This window comes from Limulus polyphemus, unplaced genomic scaffold, assembly GCF_000517525.1.
Source record: "Limulus polyphemus unplaced genomic scaffold, Limulus_polyphemus-2.1.2 Scaffold7668, whole genome shotgun sequence".
NCBI lineage: Eukaryota > Metazoa > Arthropoda > Merostomata > Xiphosura > Limulidae > Limulus > Limulus polyphemus.
The window spans coordinates 1-9,805 of record NW_013673278.1 but is presented as its reverse complement, the minus strand read 5'-3'; the positions used below and the strand labels follow the sequence as shown (position 1 = coordinate 9,805).

At 30.9% G+C, this 9,805-nt stretch overlaps 1 pseudogene; it reads right to left on the bottom strand.

Annotated features, from left to right (window-relative positions):
* Positions 1 to 1,456: 1,456 nt before the first annotated feature.
* LOC106474772 lies at positions 1,457 to 8,821 on the bottom strand (annotated as a pseudogene).
* Between the last annotated feature and the right edge of the window lie 984 nt (positions 8,822 to 9,805).

Here is a 9,805-nt window from a genome sequence, read left to right as displayed (position 1 = left end):
AAATACTAAATACCAAATACCAGTAGCCTATTGTTAACACTGTTACTGTTAAGCCTAACGTTTAAAAACAATTATTTTTTATCACTGCTTTGTAGTCAAGTTTACCTTTAATTATATTGAACTTAATAATTTTAGAACAATATAAATAACATTAATAATAAAATGTATTTAGCATGATTTATATTATAACTTACCTATATCTATAAGCTGAATACAAACTATTGGATCTAAGTTCAAGTAAACAAGTCAATTCTTAAAACACCAAGAGACAATAAACTAGTTTTTAGATTGTCTTTATATAATAAAACAATGTATTTATCCTGTTTTACAACTTACCAGTAAGTTGAAATATACGTTAGCCTAAAGTACAGTTACACTGTGAAATTACAGTAGATCCAAAGGAGACTCTCTTGGAAGTAATTCTATAAATTATATCACATGAATACTGACATAAATGTTTATTAAATTGTTTGAATTATATTATTTCATTAAGAATTTAAGGATACTTTGTAGTTAGAAACTTAAGGAATGTTTTCAGAAACTAGCATTTTCATTTTTCAATCGGTCCAGAAAGGCATACAGTACTCGTCAACGGGATAACCTTTGAATTGTTTAAATTTCTTCCTGTATTATATCAATTTCCTAGAAATTCTTTATAAACCTTTCCTTAAGTTTAAGTCTCAGCTTCAGTTTGGTGATAAGTAACTGTATGAAGCTATATACATTAGTACTATTTCTTAATCTCCAGTGCTTTTCTTTTCAATGTGTCGATACTTACTTCTATTTCACGTACAATGTACATTGAAAATAAAAAGTATATTTGGATAACCAGGTGGAGGAGAAGTCCACCATCTTCAAAGGTACTTACACAATATATCAACTTTAAAAGCTGTAGATCATCAAAAGGTTCTGCATATATATATATATATATATATATACTTACACCCACACTAAATCCAAAACTAAACCACTGTAACAAAAGTATCTAAGCCTTGCCCCCCCCCCCTGGCTACGCCTCTGGTGAGAACCATAGTGAACGACCCTTAAAATTGGAGACATCATGATGTATTGACTGATACTAGTTCCAGAAACTTTTCAATTGATTTTATTTTTTCAGTTTTCGTACTTACATTATGTTAGTTTAACATCTTTTTTTTCTGATTCTAAAAGTAAATAATACACTAATATAAATCACATGAGATATTTTCACCATTCCTGTTCTAACAAATTAAAGAGCGTACTGTAAAATAACGATCTCTTTCTTCACCACTATCTTCTCTCACAATATTAATCAGTGCTTAAATAACCATCCTTTCCTCGATTATCCAGACTCACCCCCCCCCAACTAAAATTTATAATTACTTAATACAAGTCCTGCCATTTCCTTTTACGAAGACTTGTGAATTCTTATATATTTTTTCGTAAGACTGAAATGGCATTAATGATTATTGTTTCGAATGAACGTCATGATTCATACTGGATGGAATAATCAGCCATTCTGTCGTGATTATTTCAAGATGCTAATGTTTACAAGCTGAACGTGTTTCAACAGCACTAAAACTTAATTGAAAACCTTACCACTAATACTGATATAGTTAACTACAACAACCAACAATTGTTTTTCCTTAAGTAATTACAAGTTTATGGTACTTGCTAATAAACATTTGACAGACATACCATAGCAATTACTTAGAAAGAAATAATTTGAAACTGTAACCATATTAGCGATTTAAGCAAGACATAATTTGACACAGATGCTATAGTAATGAGTTAGCAAAAAATAATTTGATTCAGATACCATAATAATCATTTAACAAGAAATTATTTGCCACAGTTACCATATTAGTGATTTTGCAAGAAGTAATTTGACACAGCTATTATAGTAGGGTTTTAAGCAAGAAATAATTTAACAGTTACCATATTACTGATTAAGCATGAATAAATTTGACATAGTTACCGTATTAGTGATTTAGCAAGAATTACTTTGGCATGGTTATCATAGTAGTGATTACTTAAGAAGCCATTGGGCATAAATACCATAGTAATGTTTCAACAAAAATACAAAAACTACTTGAAATTATCATAACATATACAATTCAGTGAAAAAGCACTATTACTGGTTCTGGAAGAAATTTTTTACATTGCTTTTAAAATTATTTAAAAAAAAAAAACTTATGATGTAACTAAAATAAAAACGTTTTAAGAAAAAGTTTGAGGACGTCATTGAAATTTACTAGACAATAACTATGGATACAACCAAAGCAATGGTATCACCCAAAATGTTTTATGACATTTTCATCACAGCAATATTTCATCCAGAAAGCCTCCAAAATCAAAGAATTGATTCGATGTTAAACATAACATCTACCTACATAAATTACAAAACATTATACACCTACTGAAAACAAGTGAAAGAATTTCACATTATCTCTATCAAAAAAAAAGTTCTCTATAGAAAAGTTGTGGCAATGCAAATAAAACCATCTAATACCCATTTACACAGATTCTACATAGTAATTACATCACCCTGATAATGCAAGCAATTGAAAATGAAGTTTCTGTAACATCAAGCCTCTGAAAATACTTTTTTCAATGAAGTTTGATAAAGATATAACCTTGTAATATGTTTAAACACATTTCAACCAACAATGCTTATCATAAAACATTTTCCTCTGTTATCAGTCTCAAAAACCAATTTTTATCTGAAGGTGTTTTGAAAAGACCTCATGTATTTTCTAAATTATCTATGACATATATATAAGTACAGTACCCTTAATTATAGTATGCAGCATAAATGATTTCTTGGGTTCCAGTTTTCAAAAATTGTTTGTATTAACTGTAGGAGAATAAAATTTCTTCAGACTTTTTATACTCAGTAAAACACAACTTTTACAAAAAGCATATTGAAACATCTCGTTAAAAACTCTACCCTAGCTGTAGAACCAATATAGTTTTAAAATAAAGTTTGATTTTCACATTAAACCACTATGATCATATTGCCTGAAATGGCTTGTTTCAGAAATATAAGACAAAAGCAATAATTACCTAACAGCTGATGACACACAGTGTGACAATCTATAAGCAATGTCACAAATTGATTTAATCATCATAGCTTGAGTACATTAAACAAGAAAACAGAAATAAATAGGTTTCCCACATCATCACATTACACGAGCATGAAAAGCAAAAGTGATGCTAAAAATAGCTACTTTTTCCCTATAAGTTCTGTATAACTACTAACAGTGCTTTGGTTACTCTCTGAATAAACAGCAAGACTCTCTCTTGAAGATGTTGGTTCATAGGGTGACTGCACTTGTGTTGGAGAATCTGAACCACACCCAATTTCTACAACTGTATCTTTATGAGGATGACCCTGTTCTTCAAAAGTTGCTATCTTCTTATCTTCATCCGAACTCTTCATTACAGTTTTATTTGGTTCACAACCTTCTGCTTTTGTGTCCAATAACTCAGAGAGAGTATTATGCCCATCTGGAGGATTTTCCTCAGCTGGAATATCAATAATAAGTGATTTTCGTTCCTCCATAGTCTCTACAACATCCCATTTAGAGCCACCATGACGTTTCTGTTGTACAGTATCCACCTGATGATCACAATGTGCTTCGTTCTGTTGATTCTTCAAATTCTCATTCACAGAACTGGAACGGGATTTCCGACTTGGAGTTTTCAGAAGTAAGTTGGGCATGAAATTTCCTTCTTTCTTTGGAGTTTGTGCAACATTCTCAGAGCTATTGTGCCCAATCAACATGTTTAAAATTCTACTTCCTGGGAAGTCTGGAAAGGTTTTCACACCTGAGTGAGACCCACTTTCATCAATAATTGGAGTGGTTGGTTTATCCGGTTGAGGAAAGCCTGGATAAAGTAATTCTGTACTTGGACTAGCTGGAGGACTGTTGTAGAAAATATCTGGTCTATCATCTTCTTCCAAGATAGTTTCCATTGGAACAAATTCAGCTTCTTCAAGATTAATGCTGTAATTTAAGCCAAAAATATATAAATAAAACAGTAATATTCTATTATTAAACTTTCCAGCATTTTCATATTATGCCTTAACACAAAAATTTAAAAAGCCACAATTGCTAACATTTAACAAAAACCTTTAATTCACTTGTTGTACAGATGTTCCCATAATTATCTGTTTCAAGGCCCACAGTTTACCTTCACAAGCATTTTATGTCAATTTGCTATGAATTATTTACATATTTATACCTAAATATTTATCACAAGTAAGTTAATGTGTTATAGGATATTTCCTTTAACAGTATTTTTTACAAATAACATATAAAAGGACATATTCATTGACTTACTCTAAGTTGACTGCTGAACCTAAGTGAGGTTGAGTGCGAAGTGCAACAGAAGATTTGGTGTATGGAAGCTGAGGTTCTAATTCATCCCAGTATTGGTCTTTAGTAAGAAGAGGGTGTCTTTGACACATCTCATCCACTATCAAGAAGGATATCTGGAAGAAATTTAAAGACATTAGTTATGGCCGAACTTAATACAAAACTCTTACTAAATTATTAAGAATATATAATATATATAAAACTGTACTTAGTGCATTGTTGAAGTTACTAAACAAGAAAGTGCTTAACTTGTACATTGTTCAGATTAAGATTGTTATGAAACATAACTGTTCTGTTTTTTAATATTAACTAGCAGAGTACCCAGCACTGCTCAGATAAAAAAAGGTTTTTAATATTCAGAGTTGTTTTCATTAAATCAACCATATTAATTGTGGTTTTTTTTTTGCAAGAAAAATGACAATGTGCAAAAAAAATATATAAATTTGCTAAAGCTATTTTAATCAAAGCAAAACCCGGTACATTGCTCCTGCTTCTTGTATGTGCTTTGCATGACATTTCAAGTTTCCAAAACAAAATTCCTACCTTTTGGCATCCTGATTTCTGCTGTGTGGTCAAGTGTCATTTACAGCATTCTGACTTTATTATTGTTAGATTTAATGAAGAATTGACTTATTCTCTTCTTGTTGCAACACAACATAAATGAAAATTTGCCGATAGCAAACATTTTTGTAAAGTAATCATATGTATATCTGATTCTTGGAAGTACACATAAGTAAAGCAAAAGATATGGCTGAAGCAAGCCTATTTAGTTGAGGGAGTGTGTGCACATGTTTGAGAGGAAGCACTAATCTTTTTTCAGTTAAAGGGAGTTAAAGAATAGGCATACATGTGTAAAAGAAAGAGAGAGGAATGGAAAGAGCAGAGAAGCAAGTGAAGGCTTCACAAAGTTTTTAAATCATTTTAACACATAATTGATCATGTATAGAATGATTAGAAATCCTCTCACAGAGAAGAAACATAAATAATAGTCCTCTTGATCACACATTATCATAAAAATCTGGCAGTTTTAAATTAAAGACCAATTAGTCACCCTGTTTGCCAAAAATTGATATATTGTTCACTTTGGCCTCAATTTGTGACCTCAAAATGACCACTGAGGCTGCAGCCACATAGCCCATGTTACTTCTCACAAAAAAGTTTCATCTGTACCTTAAGTTTGGAGTTTGTAGCTATAAAGACGTGGCCGTGCATAAGGAACAGACCCACATAGAAAGAAAGAGATAGAGAGAGAGAGACACACACACATATACATTTGTGCTTATATGTACACAGATAATATTTTAAAACATAATTACACTTTGTATATTGTTCAAATTCAGATTAATATTCTCAGTTTAAAGAATGATGATGAATGATACAGAATTTAATTCAGCAATTACCAGGAACATCTCCATGATATAATTTAGCCATAGATTACTGAACACTGTACAGTTCAGCGGGTTATATGAATTTACAGTAATATCAAGATCCACTCTTAAAACTACATTGGCAACAGTTATCAGAACACAAAAATCATTATTCCAATAATACCATCAGTTAACAGAATAACTGGAAAAATGAATAAATAATAACCAAATCTTTCTATAAGTGACTAGGTAAGAAAAAAAAATTATCCATCTTTTCCACCAAATGACTAGGTAAAAAAAAAACAAAAAAATAAAAACACCCATCTTTCTAAAAGTGAATAGATAAGAAGAAAAATAACACATCTCTCTATAAAAAGTAACTAGGGAAAAGTCAAAAACCTACAAGTGAATAGGTAACTAAAAACAACTCACCTTTCTATGCTAAGTGATTCAGTAAGAATAAATCACCCATCTTTTTACTTCATATGACTAGGTAAGAAAAGACCACCCACAAGTGACTAGTTAATAAAAAAAAACACCTATCTTACCACAGCAAATGACTAAGCAGAAAAAAATTCACTTGGGTTTTTATGGTATGTTACTAGGTAGGAAGAAACCAATGATCTTTCCACAAAAAAAAGAATAAGTAGAAAGAAACTACTCATCTTTTGAAAGCAAGTAACTATGTCAGAACAAATCACATATATTCCCACAACCAGTAAAACTTATTATCATGCATGTCAACATTCTGATTCTTCAGCATCATATGTCATAAATATCTAGCAAAAAATATCAAGAAATTTTTAAATAGTTATATAGTAGGACACTTAACTACACTGTTGCTAACAAATTGAAAATATCTATTCAAATGTTACATTGAAAACTAGACAATTCCTACAAGAAGTGATTTACAATGTGATTACTGTATTGCTGTTAACCATAAACTCACCACAAGATTTCTGTCCAAACACCAGTTCAACTCAAAATCATCATCATCTTCTCCAAATGGATTAATCAGCTGTTCTGCTACCTATCAAGTAGAGAAAAGGAATAAAAAGTCATGCATTATAATATTTTAAAAATTTGTTTGAGTGTGAACTATAATATTTGTAAAATATTGACAAAATAATATTAGAGCTTTCATATACAAATAAAATCATGTTACTTACTCATATACAATATTACATGGATATTAGAACAAGTGGATTAATAACTTAACTAAAGGAAAGCTATAATGGCATATTTTGAAAATATTATAAACTAAGTTAAACATTACAAAATAAACACTTTTCAAAGCAGGTCTAATAGTTTTGGTTCCAGATACAAATTCATTTTAAAACCCTGTAAGCTTAATTTTAAGTTATCTATATAATATACATAAATATTTCAATTCAGTGAAGTGTTAAATGGAATTTCTTATTTTTTCAAGTGTTAACTGTTTCACAAATCACATTATGTTAATGCGAGTCATATTTTGATTAACTGTTAAAATTAATTTTGAAACAAGTTAACTTGTACAATCCAAACAAAATATAAGGTATCAACTTTCATCTAATTTATAACCATTTAAAACTTTAACTTACTTTCAGCCAACCCATGTAGAAAAAAACTGCAAGATAGTGAATATAGGAATATACAGATCAACCTCATAACCAGGATATCCCTTTTCAGGATCCAAGTACTGTCTCCCCATAACTGAAGCAATGAAATAGGTGTAAATAGCTAAAGTAACGACCTATACAAAACAAAATAAAAAAAATTAAGCATTAGTTGCTTGAAACTAATAAAAATAGTATTTTGAGGTTGAATACTACACATTACCACCTGGAAGTAATGATACTGTTAGTAACCCTGAATTTATACTAAGCATGTTACTGGCATGTTACAGCTCACTTCTTATTTGATCATTTGAAAGAAGCAGATGTAAACACAATAATTCATTATCAATTAATGTGTACTGTTGAATCTTATGAAAATCTGTCAGACTAAAGGTACTAAGCAACTCACATATAATAACCATAGGAGTGGTTTTGTCTGAGACTAATATTATCACCATTATAAGAGGTGGAAATCTCAGATCAATAAGAGTTAAAAAAAAAAGTCTGTATAGAGGTAATGAAAAATGAATGACTTATCTGTAACTTAAAGTCAAATATCTTCACAATACAGTAAAAGGAAAATAAATGTTTAACTATGTTTATTGGAATGCTAGATTTTCATGTTTTGTGACTACCATAAATCATATTACACTAAAACAAATGAGCTGAGATTGATCTCTCTAATTTTAGCATATGTGTCGACCTCTATATTAAACAGAAGCAAAATCAATCCCTTTGAGCACCGAACATCATCTAAAGAAAATTTAAAATAATCCTATCAACCTTCAAAAACAGAAAATCATTGGAGTAATAACCAAGTAAAAATGGGCTAAAAGAGTACACTTTCATGCATTATGAAAAGTTAATAACAAGTTTTTTGACAAATTTAATCTGTAATCAAAATAATTCATGTATAGTTCCTCATTTTAATTTTGTCTTATAGCTATAATTACTAAACTTGACCAGAAAAAGCAAGCATGGAAGTTGTCTTGAACATAACAAAATGCTCCCTAGTGGTTCAAACAACCAGGTTTCAATACTCATGGTGGACACGACACAGCACAGGTAGCCCATTGTGTAGCTTTGTGCTTAACAACAAACAAACATAACAAAACTGTCTAATCTTCCATTAATAATATTTTATTCCAGCTTCTTCATAGCTATAAGGACAATAATGAAAGTTAATATTTTTGTTCATAAATTTAATGAGTAGCATGTAGAATTAAACAAATACAACATTTTCTCACAATTATGTGTAAACAAGAAGAATACTAATCAAATCATAATTAAATAACATTCCATATTTTCCCTCAAAAATATGTATCTCCTACAATACAAACAAAATACAGTGAAACACTGAATCAGTTAATAACTTAAAAAAAAACATTTGACTCTCACCTGTGTGTACACAAGTGGAATACTGATCCAATCATAATTGAACAACATTCCACAATTCCCACGAAAGGTATGCATTTCCTGTAAGGAAGAAACAAATTGAAAAGTAAAAACAAAAAGTTTAGAAAATTATTTTTGCAGACTGACCTAATGTGCAAGATTAATGAAAATTGTCATAAGCTGAGTGTAGAAATACAAAAACATGCAATCTTCTGCGTAAATTAATTTTGTCTTTTCTTAGTTCATTTATTTCTATACAGTTTAAATTCAAACTTACTTATAAGGCATTTTAAGTACCTGGGAGTATAAATATATCAGAATTAACACTATATGCAGAACATCTTCGGGTTGGTCACTTTTTGAGCCACAAGTACATCTACTGAAGTGATCAAACAATAAAGAACTTATTCAATGACCTCTATTCTCCAGTACTTGATGTTTACCTATATAACAGATACTAGCCCTCCAAAATGCCTAAAACTGCAAATGATAATTCCAAAAAACATATGCCATAATGTCTCAAATGAACAATACTGTTATGACAGCGGGGGTCACGCGACGAGTATTCTAGAAGATTTGCTAGTGTGTTACGACAGCGGAAGTCAAGTGATGCTGGTAGCACGTGTTGAGAGTCTAGAAGCTTCTAGAACAGGCGGTATTATCGTATATAAGTGCACTAGACAGTGAGAGAGATAGACAAGGCAGAGACAGAGACGAAGCAAGGGCAGAGAGAAACAGAAAGAGTGGGGAACCAAGGACAGCGATTACGGTCGGCGGGAAACGAGGATAGCAGATACAGAGATCGGAACTATAGTTGGCGGAGAAAGCGCGGTAGAAAGTGAGTGAATTGTTGTGAACTATAATGTGTAACTGTGAAAATTAAGTGCATTACAAAGTAATATTGAGGAAGAATAAACAAGTTTTATTTAAGAAAGGACTTGTATCATAGAAGAATTAACAAACAAACATACAGAGACGTAACAATTGGTGTCAGAAGTAGGATATAAAATAAAAAGAAGAAGATCGAAACGAGAGGCGGCAAATCAAAACTACAGCTTAGCAGACTTGATGGCAGCAATACAAG